The sequence below is a fragment of the Eriocheir sinensis genome, unplaced genomic scaffold, assembly GCF_024679095.1.
Source record: "Eriocheir sinensis breed Jianghai 21 unplaced genomic scaffold, ASM2467909v1 Scaffold99, whole genome shotgun sequence".
Taxonomy (NCBI): Eukaryota; Metazoa; Arthropoda; class Malacostraca; order Decapoda; family Varunidae; genus Eriocheir; species Eriocheir sinensis.
In genome coordinates this window covers 724,730-748,601 of record NW_026112374.1, presented here as the reverse complement: position 1 = coordinate 748,601, position 23,872 = coordinate 724,730, and the positions used below count along the sequence as shown (strand labels likewise).

At 42.9% G+C, this 23,872-nt stretch overlaps 1 long non-coding RNA gene across 1 annotated transcript; it reads left to right on the top strand.

Moving 5' to 3' along the window:
- The first annotated feature begins 250 nt into the window (after positions 1-250).
- Positions 251-1,160, top strand: LOC126995121 (uncharacterized). The gene is made up of 3 exons (XR_007749980.1): positions 251-379; positions 582-707; positions 943-1,160. It is a non-coding gene; the product is annotated as an uncharacterized LOC126995121 (long non-coding RNA).
- The last annotated feature ends 22,712 nt before the right edge of the window (positions 1,161-23,872 follow it).

The following is a 23,872-nucleotide window of genomic DNA, read 5'->3' as shown; positions in this document are numbered from 1 at the left end:
AAAATATATATATAACCTAACGGTACTTTTAAAATTATTAGTCATGAAAGCTGTGTTCTCAGTAAAGTCATACATATTTTCTCCATATTAACCCTTCCTGGTTCAATATAGCATACCTTTCCTTTGTTGATTTTTAAGATCACTTGTACTTTGTTATAACACACACACACACACACACACTTTTCCCACTGTCACACACCATTGTTGCTCCTGAAGTGCTTAACTTGTGATACAGAGTTGGTTAACATTGCAGGTACTTCAGGCAGCCCAGGTAACAGGGGAAGACACATTGTAACAGACAATAATCAAGTGTCTTCACCAGCAGTGCCTCAGCTGTTACCTCTGCCAGAGTCAAGCGTATGCCAGCCTCCACATGATGGTGAGTGCCCTCTATTTAATAAATTTCTAGTGGTAGACAGAAGGATTTTTTACTGAGTGAAACCTGAAATATGCATTACACTCTGTTGTCTCCCACTGTTGGCACACACACACACACACACACACACAGTTTTCCCGCTGTCACACATCATTCTTGCTACTGAAGTGCTCCACTTGTGTTACAGAACTCGTTAACATTGCAGGTACTGCAGGCAGCCCAGTTTACAGGGGAAGACACATTGTACCAGACAATAATCCAGTGTCTTCACCAGCAGTGCCTCAGCTGTTACCTCTGCCAGGGCCAAGCTTATGTCAGCCTCCACATGAAGGTGAGTGCCCTCTGTTTAGTTTCTACTGGTTGACACAAGGATTTTTACTGAGTCAAATCTGAAATCTACATTATACTCTGTTGTCTCCCACTGATAGAAATGTAGCACACACACACACACACACACACACACACACACACACACACACACACACACACATACTTTTCTCACTGTCACACACCAGTGTTGCTGGTTAAGTGCTTAACTTGTGTTACAAAATTGGTTAACATTGCAGGTACTGCAGGCAGTCCAGCTAAGAGGAGAAGATCCATTGTAGCAGACAGTAATCCAGTGTCTTCAAAAGCAGTGCCTCAGCTGTTACCTCTGCCAGGGCCAAGCTTATATCAGCCTCCACATGATGGTGAGTGCCCTCTATTTAATTTCTAGTGGTTGACACAAGGATTTTTACTGAGTCAAATCCGAAATCTACATTACACTCTGTTGTCTCCCACTGATAGGCATGCAACACACACACACACACACACACACACACACACACACACACACACACACACACACACACACACTTTTCCCACTGTCACACACCATTGTTGCTCTTGAAGTGCTTAACTTGTGATACAGAGTTGGTTAACATTGCAGGTACTTCAGGCAGCCAAGGTAACAGGGGAAGACACATTGTAACAGACAATAGTCGTGTCTTCACCAGTAGTGCCTCAGCTGTTACCTCTGCCAGGGTCAAGCGTATGCCAGCCTCCACATGATGGTGAGTGCCCTCTATTTAATTAACTTCTAGTAGCTGATGCAAGGATTTTTACCAAGTGAAATCTGAAATATGCATTACACTCTGCTGTCTCCCACTGATGGATCACTGTCACACACCAGTGTTGCTGGTTAAGTGCTTAACTTGTATTACAAAACTGGTTAACATTGCAGGTACTGCAGGCAGTCCAGCTAAGAGGAGAAGATCCATTGTAGCAGACAATAATCCAGTGTCTTCAAAAGCAGTGCCTCAGCTGTTACCTCTGCCAGGGCCAAGCTTATATCAGCCTCCACATGATGGTGAGTGCCCTCTATTTAATTTCTAGTGGTTGACACAAGGATTTTTACTGAGTCAAATCCGAAATCTACATTACACTCTGTTGTCTCCCACTGATAGGCATGCAACACACACACACACACACACACACACACACACACACACACACACACACACAGTTTTCCCGCTGTCACACATCATTCTTGCTGCTGAAGTGCTCCACTTGTGTTACAGAACTCGTTAACATTGCAGGTACTGCAGGTGGCATTGCAAGCAGCCTGACTAAAAGAAGGCCCAGCGTACCAGAAACTCAACCTGGGTCTTCATCAGCAGTGCCTCAGCTCTTACCTTTCATAGAGCCAAGCTTGTGCAGAGGGAACCAAGAGGCATGCCAAGCTGAATTTAATACACTTGTGAAGACCATACTTGCAGAAAATGAAGATTGTAAACAGAAGCTGCACAAAGTTACACTGGAAAAAGAATCCCTTCGTAAAGATCTAAGGGAAATGGAAAGGGAGAACACTGCACTGAAGAAGCAAATAAAATCTGAATACAATCAGGCATTACGTGAGTTTAAGGAAGCCCTCAGAAAATCCTTCACAGATACACAGATTGAAGTAATGCTGACTGGAAAGAAAATTAACAAATACAGTGAAAGTGATATTAGTGATGCACTGCTAATCCATAGCTTTGGTTCAAAATCCTATGAGTACCTCAGGCAAAAGAAACTTTTCCCTTACCCATGCATTGCAACCCTCAACCGGCGAGTTGCAAAACTGGACATAGAACCAGGTCTGTTGTTGCCAGTAATCCAGCTACTGAATCAAAAAACTGAAACATATTCTGAATATGATAGGCTTTGCACTCTGTCATTTGATGAAACCAGTATTGCATCAGACTGGACATACGATAAGAGCAACGACACCCTATTTGCTCCCAAAAAAAGACTTCAGTGTGTCATGTTGAGGGGACTGATTTCCAAGTGGAAGCAGCTTCTGTATTATAACTTTGACACAGACATGTCAAAAGAATTGATATTGGATATCATTATGAAGGTGGAGGCTGCTGGATTTCTTGTTGTAGCAATGGTGTGTGACATGGGACCAACAAATGTGAGACTGTGGAACAGTCTTGGTGTAGGAGTTGATAAGTGCAGTTTCCAAAACCCAGCATCAAATGACAGACAAATATTTGTATTTGCTGATGCTCCTCATCTCCTTAAACTCGTTAGAAACAACTTTCTAGACCATGGATTCAAGTTGGATGGGAGTAAAGGATGCAAATCTGTTGACAGTACTTGTGTCCGTGAAGTGGTTAAGAGGAGTACAAAAGACTTAAAACTGACATTTCGGTTGGATGACAGACACATAGAAGTACATGGGACTAAGAGAATGAACGTATGTCTGGCTGCACAACTGCTATCAGAGACAACAGCAAAAAGTTTACAGTATTTGGGAGGGAGAGGTCTCTTGAAAAGTGATAATTGGGAGGAAACCAGTAAGTTTATAATGCTGGTAGACTCATGGTTTGATTTATTCAACTCCAGATCACCATATGGCAAAAAGGCTTCAAGAGATGCCTATGGACAGCATTTGACAGAGCAAAATGCCTTACTGGAAAATATGATCAAAACAGCAAAAACAATGAGAGTAAATGAGAAACAACATCTGTTTCAGTTTCAGAAAGGACTCATTACATCTTGTCAGTCATTGTCCAAGCTGTATGAAATGTTGACAGCAAAATATCATGTGTCCTACATAATGACCCACAGACTGAATCAAGATTGTCTTGAACACTTTTTTGGATGTGTGAGGCAAATGGATGGGAATTATGAACACCCATGCCCAGTGACAGTAAAGAACAGAATAAAGAAATATCTTCTTGGAAGAGAGACTGATCTGATGAGTCAGAAGTCCAACGTTGAAAAGGACTGTGACGCAAAGAAACTGGTTTACCCATTGCTGGCCAAAGACACTCCCAAGACTGAATGCAATATGAACAAGGACACTGAGGATGATCATGAAAAGTTAGACCACGAACTGACCCTATCAGCTATGATTTTTGCCAGTGACTGTAATTATACTTCTATACTAGACTGTGATGAACCTGCATCCTGTGATATCCAGGGCATACAACTTGAGGATGTAGTAGAAAAAGAAGCACTGCGTTATGTTGGGGGCTTCATAGTAAGGAAATTTCCTCAGTATGAATTTCTGGGATCAAATGTACAGGAGGGTGATCACACATGGGTTGGAACTGTCAGTAGACATGTAGGAAAGCTTAAGCAACCCAGCAATAAATTCTATGAACAGTTGCAGAGAATGGAGAAAATGTTCATATCCTACCAAGGCAACGAGGAATTAAGAGCGGAAAAACATTTTGTACAAAACATAAAAAATATAATGAAATATCTTGTCCCTTTACCAGAGGATGTCATAGAGTATTTTGTGAGGTGCAGACTATTTTTTAGATTGAGAATATTGAACAGGAAGATCATGGACAAAAGAGGTGCAATGAGAAAAATGGCTAAGTTAGTAACAGGTGGGAAGACATCAAACCCAAAGAAAAGTGGAAAGCAAGATGAGTAAGAAACCAGACACATCCGTGACAAAGAAACACAAAAGAAAAAAAATATCTGAGTAAGCAAGGAAGGAAACATGCCAAAGCATGACAGTAAGACAGCAAAGAAAAACAAAAGGAAGATCCTGATTGGTCAGGATGAAAAGTTATGAGGACATAAGAATACTGATGAATTGTCTGTGAACTGTAATAGTATGCACTGATGTTGCTCCTAACATATTATTATGCCTTTTCCGAAGTATGCACCAGTATTTTGTTACTTTTGATAGTGGTATCATTAAATGTGACCCCTAGTCCCCTACCACTTTCATATCCTTTGTGCAGTGAGAATGTCAATTGACAGCATATTCTCATAATATATACTGTAAAAAAGTATCAAGGTCATCAATAAGAATTTTATTACTTACAATATTAGTGTGGTAATATGCTGCTGCTTAGAGAGAGAGAGAGAGAGAGAGAGAGAGAGAGGAGGGGGGGGTGGTGACAGAGCCACCCGCAACACATAAGCCTCAAAGTCGTCAGAAAGAACTGGATTACATACACTATTAGTGTGGTATTATGCTGCAGGTGAGAGAGAGAGAGAGATACCAGCCTGAGGGAGGGGAAGGGGGTGGGGGAGAGAGCCACCCGCAATACATAAGCCTCAAAGTCAGTCAGAATTGGATTACATACAATATTAGTGTGGTAATATGCTGCAGGTGAGAGAGAGAAGCCTGAGAGAGGGGTAGGGGGTAGGGGAGAGAGCAACCCGCACCCTGTGGGCCGCAGGTGAGAGAGAGAGAGAGAGAGAGAGAGAGAGAGAGAAGCCTGAGAGAGGGGGAGGGGGTAGGGGAGAGAGCAACCCGCACTCTGTGACGTCACAGCTCTAGCCCCGCCCTCATCGGCTTAAGGTGCGCGTGCGTGGACCCTGTATTCTCTCGGCCCTGGGTCGAGCGGGGTGTTCCGTAGCTATAACAGGGTCGACGGGTTTATAGTTGTCTTCCCTTTACACATCACCACCGACAAGACTCGATACAGAGTATCGAGCTAGAAATCGGAAAACAAAAATAGCTTCATATGAATGTATAATACCCAAACCAAACCGACCCAAGAGAAACCATAGAACCAAACCCCAAGAGATTCAACTGTAAAAGAAAACCCATTGATCTACGTAGCATCCCACAATAACTAACATCTGCTTAAGAAATCTGCTCCAATATTATCCTTCCCAGGAATATGTACAACCCTGGAATGATACCCTTGAAGACACAGTGCCCATCCAAGGAGACGGTCATTATTACCCTTGAAGTGGGTCAAGTAGACGAGAGGTTTATGGTCAACTTCAAGCACAAACTCCTTGCCCCGCAGATTGTAGTCAAAATGCTTAATCCCAAAAATGACTGCTAAGCATTCCTTTTCGATTGTAGCATACCTGCGTTCTCTGTCTAGGAGCTTTCTGCTAGCGTAAGCTACTGGGTGCGGGTAGTCCTGAACGTACTGCAACAACACAGCTCCCAAACCTTGATTTGATGCATCGGTCCGTAAAACGAAGAGACGTGACGGGTCAGGCAACTTGAGGACCGGCTGAGAGTGCAGTGCTGACTTGAGTTGTTCGAAACAGGTCCGCATCTCATCTGACCATACCAGTGGTTCGGGGTTCTCTTTCCGCAGGAGGTCTGAGAGTCCACTGGTGTAGGAGGCTACTTGAGGTATAAAGACTCGGTAAAAGGAGATCATGCCTAGAAAGGAGCGAAGCAACTTTTTAGAGGAGGTGTGACTGAAGATATGGCAGATACTTTACTTTCCTGAGGCCGTAGTGTGTTACCATCCACAATGAAGCCTAGATATTGGATGGATGTAAACCCGAATCGACATTTCGAAGGTCGAGCCGTCAGTCCATGTTTTCTGAGACGGAGGAGGACAGCGTGGAGGGCGTCCAGGTGTGTTTCCCAAGTTGAGCCTGATATGAAGATGTTGTCGAAGTAGAAGGTGACTCCCTCCAGACCGGCGAGGACGATTCGCATGAGCCTAATGTAGGTTGCACAGGCTGTGACGAGTCCAAAAGGGAGGCGACAGAACTCCATTAGTCCCACGTGTATAAGGAAGGCCGTCAGTGCCATGGCTCGGTCCGTCAGAGGTACCTGGTAATAGGCTTTAGTTAAGTCTAGTTCAGAGAAGTATTTACTACCGTAAAACTTGTGAAGGTCCTCCGTGATGGTGCTGATTGGCTCCGCGTCAAATATAGTCATGGAATTCAATACCCTGTAGTCCACGGCAAGGCGGTAGCTGCCAGACGTCTTATTTACCATAACGACCGAGGAACAATGAGGCGACCTTGAGGGTTTGATGATTCCTTGACTGAGAAGTTGTTCCACTTCCTGTTGGAAGAAAGGCCTGATATGTAAAGGAATGGGATAGAGTTTAGGCTTGATTCGCTCGGAGGAGCATAGATTGACGTCGTGCTTGATAGTGGAGGTACAGCCCGGAATTTCTAATAAGACATCGCTAAATTTGTCCGTGAGGTAGAGGAGATCGTCCTGCTGATCAGGAGCGAGTTGTTCTCCTACTGCAGGCAGGGGATCAGAGACGTCGCGGTCCGCACGGCCATCTGGGGTTATCGGAAGGTCTTCGGCTGGGTCAAGACAGTCATCCCGGGACGGAGAGAAGACTACTTCACAGATATCTTGTCCGTCACTAGGGATGGAAGGCTCATCTAGGATAGTAGCTTGGTTTATGTGGGCACGTCTGTGATACAGCTTCAAGAGGTTAGCATGATAAAACTTTTCTTTACCATTCTCATCGATAAGATAATTCACCCTGTTTTTACGCTCTAGAACCTTGTAGGGGCCACTCCAAGCCATTAGTAGCTTACTGGAAGTGTCATGGAGGAGGACGAGAACTTCATCACCAGGTTTGAACTGACGATCTTGAGAGTTCAAATCGAAGTAGGTCTTGTATCGGGTGGCACTAATGTTGGAATTTTGGGCAGCGATCTTGGAACAGTCGGCCAACTTGTCCTTCAAATCGATGACATACTGGAAGCAAGACCTTTCATGCTCTGAAAGCTTACCGTCTTCCCATAGATCCCGTAGAACTGAAACTGGCCCCCTTACAGCCCTTCCATACAAGAGTTCGAAGGCAGAGAATCCTGTTATATCACTAGGCATCTCCCGGAGAGAAAACAATACGGCCGGTAGATAGCGATGCCACTCTCGAGGCTTGTCAGAGCACAGCTTCCGGAGGGATGACCAGTGTAGAGTGGAAACGTTCTATTCTTCCATTCCCACTCGGACGGTAAAGGGTAGTGAAGAGCGGCTTCACTCCAAGAAGCCTGTGCAGTTCGGCCATCATTTGATACGTAAACTGTGTGCCCCGATCAGACAGGATCTCACGGGGAATACCCACTCTGGAAAATATGGTCAACAAGGCTTCGGCGGTAGAGATGGAAGTGATGTCCTTAAGGGGAACAGCCTCGGGGAAACCAGTAGAAAAGTCAGTCAAGGTAAGGATGTAACGGTGTCCTTCTGATGTGGGAGGAGACAACGGGCCAACAATATCGACTGCTACTCTAGCAAACGGCTCAGTAATTATGGGAAGCTGTTTAAGAGGGACCGGCCTAAGGCGTCCTTTAACAGACATTCACTGGCACTTGTCACAAGACCTACAGAAGGTTCGTATATCAGACCACATACCTGGCCAGTAAAAGTGCTCTCCAATCTTCATGCCAGTCTTCCGATGGGAGAGATGTCCTGCCAGGGGACTCTCATGGGCGACGGTCAACACTGACCGTCGGCACTCCGCAGGGACTACTAGATACTTCTTCCCCAGCTGGTTGCTATAATGTGAAGACTGACAAACCCTGTAGAGTAGTTCGTCCGAAAACTCGTAGCCGAAGGTGGAGTCGGTGCAAGTGACTTCTTCTTCACCCGTAGAGGCCTTGTTACGAAGTGACGCTAGAGTAGGGCACGAACTCTGCAATTTAGAGGAGTCCTGAGGAATAATAGCCAGGGGCTCCAGATGAGGGAGTACCAGAGGGTGAATCTTGCGAGCGGCGGCGGACCGGGTCTGGACAGCTTGAATACTTTTCCCGGGAACCTGGTCGGAAGAAACCGGAAGGGGTGTAGGTCGTCACATGCCTTTGTCACGTCTGGGTCGTCAGGTGCACGTACTCCCTCAATGTTACCTACCAGCACTGTGCAGAACTTAAGTGGTGCCCGGATGGCATCAACCCAACCGTCAAAATAGGGGCACCGGAGGTAGCATCTTACCACAGTGAAGTAGTCGGCACGACCCAAGTAGTCGCTGCAGCGAAACTTCTTACCGTTGGAAATATCCGCGTCCGGCAGTGCCTCCTCGGATACTAAGACACTTGAACAACCTGTATCGCGAACAATGGTGGATACCCTAGAGCCGTTGATGGTGCCTGAGGTGTAACACTGACAAGACGGTGATCAGGAACGGCAGAAGCCAATTTTGGGAGACTCCTTGGTTGGTTCTGGCTTGAACTGTTGGTGGTAGCGAGTGTTCTCAAATGCTAATAGGTCCCCGGATAGAGAAACTCAATATCCGTCAGGGTTACTTTATTTGGACAAACTTACAGAGGTCATCGACATAGACAAGACACTAAGAAAAGGTGTTTGTTTGTGTATGCGTTTGTGTGAATGTTGTGAAGTGTGGTTTAACATTTAAGTGTTGGTGTATGTGTAAAACAATGTGTAAAAGTGGACAACAAGAGGACATGGACGGGCAGTAGAAGGTAAACGAGAAACAATAGATAAACAATTGAGACGCAATACAAATCAACGGACGACGATAACAAAATACATAGTTTTGCTTGTAGCGCCATCTTCTTTAGTGTCACTAAGGGGAAGGAGCACGCAATTTGATCGGTGACTGCTACAGAACCTCTGTTTAAAAAGATAAGGATTCTGAGGGCAGTTAGGTCTAAGGTGGCCGCTCTGACCGCAGTTATGGCAACGAACCACCGAGGGCGTCTTTCTTGTCGTAGCTGGTGAGAGCTGGTCGTTTTCCGCGTTCCGACGCAGGGTTGCGGGGGTAAGAGTGGTGTGCTGAAGCCCAAACATCAGCTCCTGTCACTACCTCCTCTATGGTCTGAACGTTGTTTTCTTTCAGGAACAACCGTAATTCTGTGGAAACAGAGGCTAGAAATTGATCGAGGATCATGAAGGACTTGAGCGAAGCAAAAGAGTGGTCTAACTCGCTCGCGCTGAGCCAGTGGTCGAAAAGGCGAGTCAAATGGGTAGAGAATTGCTGGAACGTGTCACCAACGTTGATCTTGGCTGAGCGGAAGGCGGTGCGGTAGTGATCACTCGTCCTATGGGAGTGCTGCAGAATGGCTTCTTTTAGCTGACTGTAGTCGCCTGTGACCTCTTCCGACAAGGTGGTATAAAATTCATCCAGCTTACCTGTGAGTAGGCTTCCCAAGTGGACTGCATAACCGCTCTTATCAATGTTGAGGAGGGTAGCAACTCGCTCAAACCGGGTAAAATACGAGGCAATGTCCTCACCTTCTCGATAAGATGGTAACTTGGGACGAGCAGCAAAGTCGACACTAGGGACGCCTAAGGCCGCCGAACCGTCAGCAAACTGGAGATTAAGCCGTTCGAGGGCGAGAGCATGTTTTCTCTCCCGTTCACGTTCCTCGCGTTCCCGTTCCTCCTTTTCTTTTCGGTTTCTTCTCTCCAACTCACGTTCGTCCCGAAGGCGTGCCTACTCACCGGACACAAAGCATTTTAACTCGTCGCCGTCGTACCCAAGCTCGCGACCGAGCTTAACTAGTTCCTGGATGGAAGACATGCCGAATGGGAAAGACCAAAATAGAAGGATACACAGGTCAAATACAAAATCCCAACACTGAATCCAACAAAACCCCAAACGATGAAGAAACCAAACCCAAAGCAAATAGACAACAAAAATAGAAGACCCAACTTCGAATTGACACTAGGGAGGCGCACACGGCCTGACGCCCACAAATAGCACGAGTGGGGCTGAAGGTTAACAATAATGTGCACACACGCACAACAAAATACCCATAACCGTATCCCCGTGTGAAACACCACGAACACAGCGCGTATCCGGGAACGGGAGACATCATATCAGAGGAGATGAACTCGCACCTGACTTCCGTGAGATCCGGACCCGAGTCTCCTAAGACGCACCTAGCCTGGGCGGTGGAATGGACCTCAACACAATCCAATCGCCAAACACTCACTTTCGCCTTGAACAGCAAGTGTCGGTAGGTTAATCCTGACCGTCGATGGTGATTGGCTGGTAGCAATGGTCTCCTGACCAGCAATGAGGGGGGGGGGGGGTGTAATCCTGGCGAGGTCGCCACTTGTGAAGGAACGAGACTGCAGGGGCCCAAGGCTGTTCCGGGTTAACAGTTTTCCTCCTGAGCCAGATATTTTGCTCCCTCCTTACACAGTGTAGTCAGGAGAAGCGATACACAAGATGTAAACTCCGTCTTTAATATGCACTTCAGCTCCCACAGCCCACGGGAGACAGGTAGGACGGCCGGCGTGGTAAGGCCGCTCACACAGCCCACGGGAGACAGGTAGGACGGCCGGCGGGGTGAGGCCGCTCGCACAGCCCACGGGAGACAGGCAGGCCGGCCGGCATAGTAAGGCCAGCAAGGGGCGGCCCGGGTAAACGGTCTCGGGGCCAACAGCGTCTTCCCCGGGTAGACCGGAGCGGTGCTACGGCTGAGTGATGGAGGGCAATGCCGGGCTGGGCGTAACGCGGCAGCAGCCTCGTCAGTTGGAGGACTCGTTAGGTGGTGAAGAAGAGCCAGTGCCTAGCGAGTTGGTTCCACCGAGTCCTGGAGTCGTCTCCCCTCTTCAGCGCACCAACGATCGAGGTTGCTTCGGCTTCTGGCGTCAGGATCCCCACTCGTGCCGGGTGGAGCTCGGGCAGGGCGTTCAGAGGCGTTCCGCTGCGGGAAGTTCGAAGCCTCGCTCGGGACGAGTGTAGGTCGAGGGGTGTTCCGGAGTTATAACAGGGTCGACCGGTTTATAGTTGTCTTCCCTTTACACCAAAATAGTGTTAATTCTTAGTAAATTGTTACATTAATAGATAAGTAATTGTGTCTTTTATGTGCATATCACTATTATTTTGCAAATTATATTAAGTTTGTTGCTGCTAGTGATATTTTGCAATTTACAGAAAATTGGAATGTTATTACTTATCACATAAGAAAGTTATTAGATGAAGTGCATGGATACACACATGTTTCTCATTTTATTCTTATCGGTATTCTTCATTGATCATAACACATACTCTACATATTACATATCTAGCTCTTAGTCTACAATACTTTCTAATGATAATACTTTTAATTACTGTATCAGAAACAAAAAATCATTACACAATTAGAGTTATCAATTAATTATCAATACACAATTGATAGTTGTCCTTTCATTCATTTGATGGCCTTAGATCAAAACTTTCATGATCTTCATTCATCTGATTCTGAGTCATCAGAATCAGAAGAGTCAGCATGAATGTCGGTGAATTTATTCTCAAATTCATCAATATGCCTCTCTTCAATATTCTTGCTAAGATCTGTGGGCAGTTGATCACCCGTGAACCACACTGGTTTATACACGCCATCTTTCTCCTCCCATCCTTGTTCAGTTGGTGACGGAGTACAATCTAATGGATCTTTCACTGATGATCGCCACAACATACGCGCGATGTAGTTTGTCCTCTTGATTTTCTGCGTAAGGTAGTCATGGCATGGGGGTAGCATTGTGGTATCTAGCCCAGTAATGCTGGATAGTGGCGGTTCAAGAATTTGTTGAGGGCTGCACCAAAGACCCTGTCAGATTCGAGAAACCCATAAAGAGGAGAGTGAAGAATCTAGCAAATGCAGCAGTTGCAAGAAAAGTTAAGGGAAAAGATGCCAAACTAGTTGTACTGAAAACAACCACCGATTTGCAAGGTCGACTTTTATTAGCCTGCACACAGGAAATTGATTTAGCAAGAGTTTTTGGAATGCTTGTAGGTAAAGCTTGGATAATTGCCATTATGTCATATATAATGACATCAATTTCATCTGGTACACCATGTGACACCAACTCATTCAGATGATTGGTTATGGCTGACTTTGATGTCTTATTCATTGAGCCATCGATATCTGCCAGAGACAGTGGTAAAGGTGTCAGAGAGTATTCGAAAAACCCTTGCTAAATCGATTTCCTGTGTGCAGGCTAGATATACAAGTCGACCTAGCAAATCGGTGGTTGTTTTCATCAACATAATGATTCTAGAATAAATGAAAAATAGAAAACGGAAAATCGCAAAAAATGCATAAAATTGCTAAAACTACAGAAATCTGATAAAACGCAATGGTTTAGGCTTGCAAGCCCTCAACCATCGTTTTCAGTATACTTTTTTACTTAAGGTAAGATGTCAACACCTTTCCAAGGAAATATTGGAATTAACGGGGGTCATCTCTTGTACTATTAGGGAAGCAAGTGAAAATGCCATTCAATGAGTACGTTTTTATCGCGACAGGATATGATGATGACCTAACCTAATCTAACAAAACTCCGAACAGTTGCCACATGTGTTAACTAATAAAAATAACCTATTCTTCCTTACTGAATGAGACTTTCTATATAGCATAAGGAGTTATTCCATTGTTAATATTATCATAATGTGCAGCCTATCATGTGTTTGAAAATTCTTTAATAACCTAGCATAACAAAACCCCGAACAGTTAATATACGTCTTTACTCAGAAAAATCATATATGCTTCCGTATTCTTCCAACACGAGGCAGGTTTTTAATTAACCTCCCGTGACCCGAGACTCACTAATGCGTGTAATCAAGGCATCGGAGACTTGAAAGACGTCAGCGGCCTTTGCTCCCTTAGATATATGACGCACTTCTCCCCCCCCTCCGCTCCGCTGCCGATTGAGGAACAGAATCGATATCCACTACAGTGTGCAGCCTCATTTCCGGCCCCTTTGCTGCCAGCATCATTCCTTAAACACACACACACACACACACACACACACACACACACACACACAGTGCAAGATGGCGCCACTATAAACACTTGCCTGCGCCACAACGGGCTGGGGCCGACCATCAGGCCCCACTACGAGGGCCTACCGGCGCCATAGGCAAAGACGTAGCACACACACACACACGGGATTCTTTCAATGACAACAATGATGCACACTAATCTTCTCGAGCTTCGTATATACATGGTTTTCTTTAAAAAAATCGTGGCTATTTTGTTTCTGAGCATTGAAATGGAGCGGCTGTTTTGGTATCTGTGTTTTTATTCATCTTGTCGTAACCTTTCCGCCACCACGCTCCATCCAGGCGCCACTCCATCATCCGCCTTCCGCCAGACATTCTCCACGTGACACAGGAAGGAGGACGCCCCGCTAACATTCCCGCTACTGAGTCTTCATGAATACAAGTCAGGGTGAGTCATGCTGTTGCTCGGGTGAGAGAACGGAAGAGTGAATGACAAGTGAACAGTCGAACAGGTATTTTATAGAAGAGTTTAAAGTGAAAAAGGCAGACTTGAGAGTTATACAGTTTTCTAAGATGTGTATGTATCTTCCTATCTATCTACCTATGTACAGTCGCGATATGAAGTGATGTCGTCGCTCTCAAAATGTTTCGTACGGGAGCATTTGAAGGTAACGGAAGCGATGTGTATTTATTGTTTATGTTATAATGGTCCCTTTTAATGATAATATATAATACGTTGTAATGTAAAACACGGTAAAATAACATAGTAGTACCTGAATTACAATTATACATTCATTTGCTTTAAAAAATGCAACTGCGAATGTCATGTGTTGTCTTCAGTGCTGAAATACTGAAGACAACCTTGAAATGATTTAGCTCACGTCGTGTGCTTATCTTTGCAAAACAGTTGTTATACGTTGTTCAGATTTAGGCGATATATATATATATATATATATATATATATATATATATATATATATATATATATATATATATATATATATATATATATATATATATATATATATATATATATATATATATATATATATATATATATATATATATATATATATATATATATATATATATATATATATATATATATATATTCTGGGTCATTCCATGAATTGTCTTCTGCAGTTATTAATACACACGCACAGTATGACACGAAGCGAATGGACAGTTGCTGGCATTACTTTGCGTTTTATTGATTAAGAAACGATCAAATAAGAAGGTTTCACATTAAACACCTTTTATTCACTATTGTGGCTTCTTATCATAAGCATGGGCACTGAAATATAGAGTAAAATTGCTCAGTGACGATGATGAATGAAGAATGCCTTCATAGGTAGGGTTGCCATATCTGAACTATCAAAATTCCGGACGCCTCTACGAACACTTGACCAAATATATATATATATATATATATATATATATATATATATATATATATATATATATATATATATATATATATATATATATATATATATATATATCTATAGAGGTGTCTTGATAACTCCTCGAACCTCTTTCTTCTCAATTTCTGCAACATTCGCGGTCTTCGCTCTAATTTTCATTCTGTGGAACTTCATCTCTCCTCCTCTAAACCTCACCTTCTCTTCCTTACCGAAACACAGGTTTCTGAGGCTACTGACAGCAATCTCTACTCTGTTCCCTCCTACTATCTCTATCCTAAATTTCAATCCAAAGCTGGATGTTGCGCCTACGTGCGCAACGACATCACTTGCTCTCGTGCCCACGACCTTGACTCTTCTGAATTTTCCACCATCTGGTTAAGACTTCACTGTCATTCTATTACTAAATACATCTGTGCTGTTTATCTCTCACCTAACTCTACCAACTATGTAAAATTCTTTGACTATTTGAATTCTAAAGTGGAGCACATCTTGACCCACTCTCCTTCGCTGAAATCTCCATCCTAGGAGATTTCAATGTTCACCACCAGCTTTGGCTTTCATCCTCTTTCACTGACCATCCTGGTGAACAAGCCTACAACTTTGCTATCCTCAACGACCTAGAGCAGTTGGTCCAGCACCCTACACGTATTCCTGACCGTCTTGGAGATCGGCCCAACATTCTAGACCTCTTCCTTACCTCAAACCCTTCTGCTTATTCTGTCAAACTGTTCTCTCCGTTGGGCTCCTCCGATCACAATCTTATTTCTGCATCCTGTCCTATCGCTCCTGTACATCCTCTGGACCCACCGAAGAGGCGATGCTTCTGGCATTTTGCTTCAGCTCGGTGGGACGACCTGAGGATGTACTTTCCGATTTCCCGTGGAATGATTATTGCTTCCAGGATAGAGACCCTCTGTGTGTGCTCAGCGCATCACAGAGGTGATTGTCTCTGGAATGGAGGCATCCATTCCTAGTTCTTCCTCTCCTCCTCACGCAAAAAGCCTTGGTTTAATCACGCTTGTTCTCGTGCTGTCAATGATAGAGAGGTAGCTCACAAAAGATACCAGAGCCTTCAAACTAATGCTAATTATGAACTTTACATTTCTGCCCGAAATCGTGCCAAATCTATTCTCCGACTAACCAAAAATTCTTTCATTAATAGAAAATGTCAAAACCTTGCTTTCTCTAACTCTTCCCGTGACTTCTGGCATCTAGCCAAAAAATTCTCCTCCCACTGCACTTCTTCATCTTTCCTCCTCCTCAGTCCTGACGGCAACACTGCCGTCTCATCTATCTCTAAGGCTGAACTCTTTTCTCAAACTTTTTCTAAAAACTCCACTCTGGACGATTCTGGGCATATTCCTCCTACTCATCCCCCCTCCGACTCCTTTATGCCTGTTATAAAGATTCTTCAAAATGATGTTTTCTATGCCCTCTCTGGCCTCAATCCTCAGAAGGCTTATGGACCTGATGGAGTGCCTCCTATTGTCCTTAAAAACTGTGCCTCCGTGCTGTCACCCTGACTGGTCAAACTCTTTCGCCTCTGCCTGTCAACATCTACCTTTCCTTCTTGCTGGAAGTATGCCTTCACACAGCCTGTACCTAAGAAGGGTGACCGCTCCAATCCCTCAAACTACCGTCCTATTGCTTTACTTTCTTGTCTATCTAAAGCTTTTGAATCAATCCTTAACCGTAAGATTCAAAAGCACCTTTCCACTTCTGACCTTCTATCTGATCGCCAGTATGGGTTCCGCAAGGGCGTTCTACTGGTGATCTCTAGCCTCTTAACTGACTCTTGGTCATCCTCTCTTAGCCGTTTCGGTGAAACTTTTGCTATTGCGCTGGACATATCAAAAGCTTTTGATAGGGTCTGGCACAAATCTTTGCTTTCTAAACTACCCTCCTACGGTTTCTATCCTTCTCTCTGTACCTTTATCTCCAGTTTCCTTTCTGACCGTTCTATTTCTGCCGTGGTAGACGGTCACTGTTATTAATCTATTAACAGTGGTGTCCCACAGGGTTCTGTCCTATCTCCCACTCTTTTCTGTTGTTCATTGATGATCTTCTTTCCAAAACGAACTGTCCTATCCATTCCTACGCCGATGATTCCACTCTGCATTATTCAACTTCTTTTAATAGAAGACCCACCCTTCAGGAACTTAACGACTCAAGGCTGGAGGCTGCAGAACGCTTAGCCTCAGACCTTACTATTATTTCCGATTGGGGCAAGAAGAACCTGGTGTCCTTCAACGCCTCAAAAACACAGTTTCTCCACCTATCCACTCGACACAATCTTCCAAACAACTATCCCCTATTCTTTGACAACACCCAGCTATCACCTTCCTCAACACTAAACATCCTCGGTCTATCCTTAACTCAAAATCTCAACTGGAAACTTCATATCTCGTCTCTTACTAAATCAGCTTCCTCGAGGCTGGGCGTTCTGTACCGTCTCCGCCAGTTCTTCTCCCCTGCACAGTTGCTGTCCATATACAGGGGCCTTGTCCGCCCTCGTATGGAGTATGCATCTCATGTGTGGGGGCTCCACTCACAGCTCTTCTGGACAGAGTGGAGGCAAAGGCTCTTCGTCTCATCAGCTCTCCTCCTCATACTGATAGTCTTCTACCTCTTAAATTCCGCCGCAATGTTGCCTCTCTTTCTATCTTCTATCGATATTTCCACGCTGACTGCTCTTCTGAACTTGCTAACTGCATGCCTCCCCCCCTCCCGCGGCCCCGCTGCACTCGACTTTCTACTCATGCTCATCCCTATACTGTCCAAACCCCTTATGCAAGAGTTAACCAGCATCTTCACTCTTTCATCCCTCACGCTGGTAAACTCTGGAACAATCTTCCTTCATCTGTATTTCCTCCTGCCTACGACTTGAACTCTTTCAAGAGGAGGGTATCAGGACACCTCTCCTCCCGAAACTGACTTATCTTTCGGCCACCTCTTTGGATTCTTTTTAGGAGCAGCGAGTAGCGGGCTTTTTTTTTTTATTAATGTTTACTTTTTTGTGCCCTTGAGCTGTCTCCTTTGCTGTAAAAAAAAAAAAAAAAAAAATAGCCTAATGTTTGGCAGCGCTGCGATTAGCCTACCCGCCCGACCACCACCTCCATTTCAAAGCCATATTTTCTTATTTCCCCACCCTCCTCGATTATTCTATGGCACTTATAAGCTGTGGACATGTTCCGCTGATCACCTCCAAGCATTAGAAGTCTACATGAAGCTTTTGTCATCGTTATATTGACCAAGAAAGGCAATGATGTTTGCAATCGGCGGCAAAGAGTGAGGAGCTTGGAGTTACAAAACACGACTATTCTGAGGCTATTTATTCTTATTTTTCCATCTCCCACTATCCCTTGGTAGTTATAGGCTGTGGGCATCTTCCCTTTATCACTATCATGCTTTAGAAGTCCACGGACAGCTTTTGTTATCGTTATGTTGACCAAGAAAGGCAAAGAATGAGTCAGGGCTGAATAATAGGTATGGTGAGCGGGCAATGACGTCATCATCATACGAGAGTATAAATTAAATCAATTACGTCATCCTAGTTTAGGATATCGACTAATTATGCATGTCCTATATATTGTGCATATGATTTAGTGTTGTCAACAATGATCATGAAAAGATAATTTTACTTTCTGTTTGAGTAATATGTCGATATTTGGACTTCATTTGACTCTTTCCTTGGTGAACGAAAACACTTTGTGTCAAAATATTTCGACAAGTCTTCGTAAGACATCATTGAATATTTCTTTTTATTTTTTTTTCTAGCTTCTAAAATATATTTACTTAAGTTATGATGAAGATGCAGGAAAATAATGGTACTCTTGAAAATATATAACGATACTTGGGTGATCGAAAATAAACGTACACGGCGACATCACTTCATATCGCGACTGTACATGTGTATCTGTCTATCTATCTATCCATCTCTCTATGTATGTGCATGTAGATATATTCTCCTGTGAAAGTTGCACAATTAAGACTTAAATGGCAATTGATATTCAAAGATGTATTCTGGGAACTCTCACAAATGTTAATAATTTCAAGCTAGTTTTTTTTTCTTTTATTTAAATCAGATTGATTTGATTTAAATCATTTTTTTTATTGATGAAAATAATTATATGAATGTAAACCTATATATTCTCTACATTAGTCTAAAACACATATTGGAGTATTATTCTAACATATTCCATCACCATAACTAATCTGGTTGGCTGTTTGAGATCCAAAGACTGACCAGCCGCAGCCAGCCAGCAATGGGCCAGCACTACATCACAACTCTGTCTAGTGCCTTAAATGTCTAACCAGATCATGTCATGTTTTGGACATGTCCTCACTGAAATTGCACAAAGAAAAATGACGCAGCTTCAAATGCAAGTATCAGAAATAGCTGTGGATGATCCATCTATGTATGTGAAGTGATTCTTTGAAAAATAAGGGTATAGATTTCAAATATTTCTTTTACTGCCACTTCCTCTATTTGGTGTTTTTTGTTCACTTTAATAGCTTTTCTTTTGATCATTTGATTGTGTGGAGGGGCCAAGACTACCCACATGCAGTCCTCATGATTGCCTATCAACCCAGACTCCAGTGAAACTCTAAAGAGGATCAAATGAAGTTCGGGGGTGGGTGGGGGGAGTAGCCAAGTAAGATAGCGACACTATAAAACAGTTGCCTGCGCCATCAATTGGCTGGGGCCAACCAAACGAGTAAAGATGGGGGCATACGTTATGGTTGAGTGTGGCCGCAGTGCTCATCTCCGTAACATTGGCCCTTGAGCCTGTGGTAAGTTCCAGGGAGCCCATCAACCTGGGACACGGGTTCAGCGTGACATCCAGGTTACCACAGTTTGCTTTCCCCAAGTTTCCCCAGGTATCCATTTATCGACCAGCCCGAAAGGGTAGATGAATTGAACAGCTGGGTGAGCAGCACGCTGACTGCCCAGGTTGGGATTCCAACCCAGGATCGCGGATTCGTAGCTCGACACGCTGACCACTAGACTATGGAGGCATAAAAAAAAATCCAAGGGGTGAAAAACTTGCTATATGGGGACAGACTTATGCATCTAATACAGCCAATGTCAACAAGATGAGAAAACAATTACAACAAGAAAATGAACTGAAGTTGCTAACCCTTGGCTGCCCTGCAAACATTCTAAATGTTTGGGCTCATGATCTGGAAATTGGTAACATAAAAGAACATGTGGCTCACGTTAAATACTTTTGAAACCATCACCCTGCCTCAGTAAGATAGTCAGAAAGGCGGCCAGTGTCTTGTTCTGCTAGGATAGTGGATGGACCATGTATGGCTGATAGAAGATATATATATAATGAACTTAACTCAGGAAAATTTGTGAAGTTGTCAGAGAAAATACTGATATCAAAGTTAGAGTGTTTTTTTTTTTCTTTTTTTTCCATTCTATATTGTTGGCCTCCAATAAGATCAAAATTTAAATCAATGACATTAAAACAAATCAAATAATATAAATCTTGATATAAATCAAAGATTTAAAAAATCATTTGATTTAAAATCTTCATTTAAATCAGTGATTTAAATCAACTTGATTTAAATCAAACAACCCTGATTTCAATATTTTATCATTGCTTTTGGTGGAATGAAAACTGCGCATTTGTATTTGTAGTTAATCATTGGAATCCAGTGATTTGAAGAATAAAATAAATTCATGAAAGAATAAGAATGGAACGATTATAAACACTTTAATTAAAGGCTTTGTACCGCACACACGAGTAAAAGTTACGAAAACGAGTTTGTTGTAATGAAATCAATTATTGGATTTTTCCCCACTCTGGCGGCTCAAATCTGAAAATATAGCCAATCATCGGAACAATTTTCATATTAGAAGTAAATAATCGCATTACAAACTAAAAAGACAAATAGCGCGTAATGCCTAATTTCTGTTCATTATCTTCCATTTTTTAGTCCCCCTTTGTACTCTTTCTCCTCTCTTCCTCTCCCTCACACACGTTACACAAACCCCCATTTTTCCGTCTGGTATTATCACATTACGTAAGTACCGGGCTGGAGTTTTACAGGCTCATGATATCGCTCTTGTGCCCCATCTCATTACTGCTATCCCATATTAAAGAAAACCTGCCTGAGTGAATATTAATAATCTTATCTCCCTACGGCTCCCTTCTTTTTCGCTAATATTATCTCTCGCTTCCTCTTACTAGTAGTCTCTTTCTCCACTTATTTTCATTCCTAATCTTCCTTTTCCTCCTCCTCCTCTTCCTCATCTTTATTCTCCTCCTCTTTAGATTATCGTGAATCTTAATTTGAAATACTTCACTCATTTTTTTTATTTTTTATTAATTACTTTGCCTTACTCAAACTTTAATATCTTTCAAGCCTCTTTATTTGCCAACTTCTAGGGAGTCTTTTCTTTAATAGCAGAAGGAACGCGTGGGTTTGTTTTCTGTGTCAACATAATCCAGTTTTTATGCATTAACCTAGCCTATTTATCGAATCTTTAAAAAAAATGAAGCACTACTTAAAATGATATACTATGTAACAAACTTTTTTTTTTTCATTCGTTACAAGTGTCGTTTTATTTATTTATTTATTTTTTTGCGCCTAGGAGAGCTAGCGAACTTTTTTCCCTCCTGAGCTGCTTTTTTTGCTTAAAAAAAAAAAATCGGCCGCTATTTCATGTTTAGTAACTCACCGAACGTTTGTATACACAGGTAGAACACTTTTTTCGCCTCGTACAATGAAGGAGGTCAATGAACATTCCAATTCACATGTACAATAGCTTAATTAAAGTCAATTTACCTTCTGAATATAGCCATAAAGTTACAATTTGAAATGTGTTTTTATGTAGGCCGAAACATAAATTTATACATCTGCAGATAATCGCGGATTTTGCAAGTTTTTGAAACCTCGTTACATGTTAAACCATTGTGAAGCTTCTGGCTGACGTGTTGGGCAAAAAAAAAGTAATAAACGAAACAAATTTTAACGACAAACTCTCGGATCAAAAGCAGTTGAGTTGGCTTTTGAACACAAGCATTCTTTCTCACCGTCATCACACACACACACACACACACACACACACACTCGGTTAAACATGAGAGATTGCGCCCTTCTGTGCTCACGATACGCTATATTTTCCCACCCATCATCTCGTACTCTTACCTTAAAGTACGCAGCTCATATTACATCCCACTGACGACCTTCCTCAGAACCTCTCCCTGCAGCCTCTTTATACTTCTCCTCTTACTCCTCCTTCATCCTTTAGTAAGATCTCATTTCTAAGAACACAGAGGTAGCGGCGTCTTCCTTCTCCTCCTCTTCCTCCTCAAACTTCTCCTTCTCCTCAAACTCCTCCTACTCCTCCTCTTCAGCCGTCTGCTCCGCCTGTCTCTGTCTTGATAAACTCCGCTTGTCCCTCTGAATAAACTCGTTGAATGCAGACGTGAATATCTGATTAAAATATGACTTTGCACTTGGACATCATACAGAGATACACACGGTTAAGGAAGAGAGGAGGAGGAAGACGCTACCTCTGTGTTCTCAGAAATGAGATCTTACTAAAGGATGAAGGAGGAGTAAAGGAGAAGTATAAAGAGGCTGCAGGAGAGGCTCTGAGGAAGGTCAGTGGATGTAATATGAGCTGCGTACTGAGGTAAGAGTACGAGATGATGGGAAAATATGTATCGTGAGCACAGAACGCAATGACGTGAAAAGCAAAGGGATAAAATACATACGTTTACAGTTTCATCTACAGGTGTTCAAGCATTTTAACATTATGAATCGAATGCGGATTGAACAGTACGACATTTTCACTCTTATTTCCCGAACTAATATATTTTTCATCCGGCTAAATATGCAAAATTCTTATGATTAATTATATAATCTACGTTAGGGACACTGAAAGGATGAATACAACACTGAATACGCTATTTTGATATGCATATTTGTAGAGGAAAAAGTCGTATTAATGTTTGATTTACTTTTGCCCTCTAATTTATACACGGAAAGCAAAATGAGGAAAAGTCAATGTGTACACGACAAAATAAATGTGTGACTACTGATGGGAGCGTGGCAGAAGAGGTGTGTGAAAGGAAAGATAAAAGGGTGAGGAACGATAGAGGAAAAAGTTAATAAGTGAGAGAGAGATGGAGAGTAAAAGAAAAATTTATTAGGAAAAAAAAAACAAATAATAAAACAAAGACTAAGGGCAGCAAAAGTAGAGGAACGGGCCAAAGGGGGTGTAGAGAGAGAGAGAGAGAGAGAGAGAGAGAGAGAGAGAGAGAGAGATTATGCCATTGTTCCTCGTTCGCAAAGTGTCATCGATCATAAACAATGTTGATCTGTCTACATTCGTGAAACCATTAAGTATTTTAAAACATTCGATCAGTTTTCCTCAGAGGCGACGTTTCTCAAGAGAGAACATATTAAGGGTGGAAAGCCTTTCTTCGTAGGATTTGTTGCGGAAGGAAGGGATCATTTTTGTTGCCCGACGCTGAACACCTAATTCAGCAATGTCCTTTGCATGGTGAGGAGACCAAAACTGTACCGCATATTCCAAGTGGGGTCTGACTAAACTATTGTAGAGCGGAAGTATTACATCTTTATTCTTGAATAAAAAGTTTCTTTTAATGAAGCCCATCATTCTGTTCGCTTTATTTGCTGCATCGATGCATTGATGTGAGAATTTGAGGTTTGACGCGATTTTGACCCCCCGGTCCTTAACGCATTGAACGCTTGTGAGTTTAACGCCACGCATTTCGTAATCGAACTTCTTATTTCTTGTTCCAGCTTGAAGGACCTGGCATTTGTGTACGTTAATTAAAAGGGATCTCCCCTCTATCCGACCAAGCAGAAATTTTGTGAAAATCCTCTTTGAGACCTTGCCTGTCTTCGTCAGTGAGAACCGAGTTACCAATCTTTGTGTCGTCTGCAAATTTACTAATGCGATTATTGAGTCCAACATCCATGTCGTTGGTGTAAATAATGAAGAGCACTGGGCCAAGAACCGACCCCTGAGGGACGGTACTAGTGACCGGCGCCCACTCTGAGTTAAATCTGTCATTCACTACTCTTTGTTGTCTGTTGCTCAACCAATTCGCGATTCATTGGTTTACTTGACCGTCAATACTTATTTGCTTTAATTTATAAAGTAATTTATGATGTGGGACTTT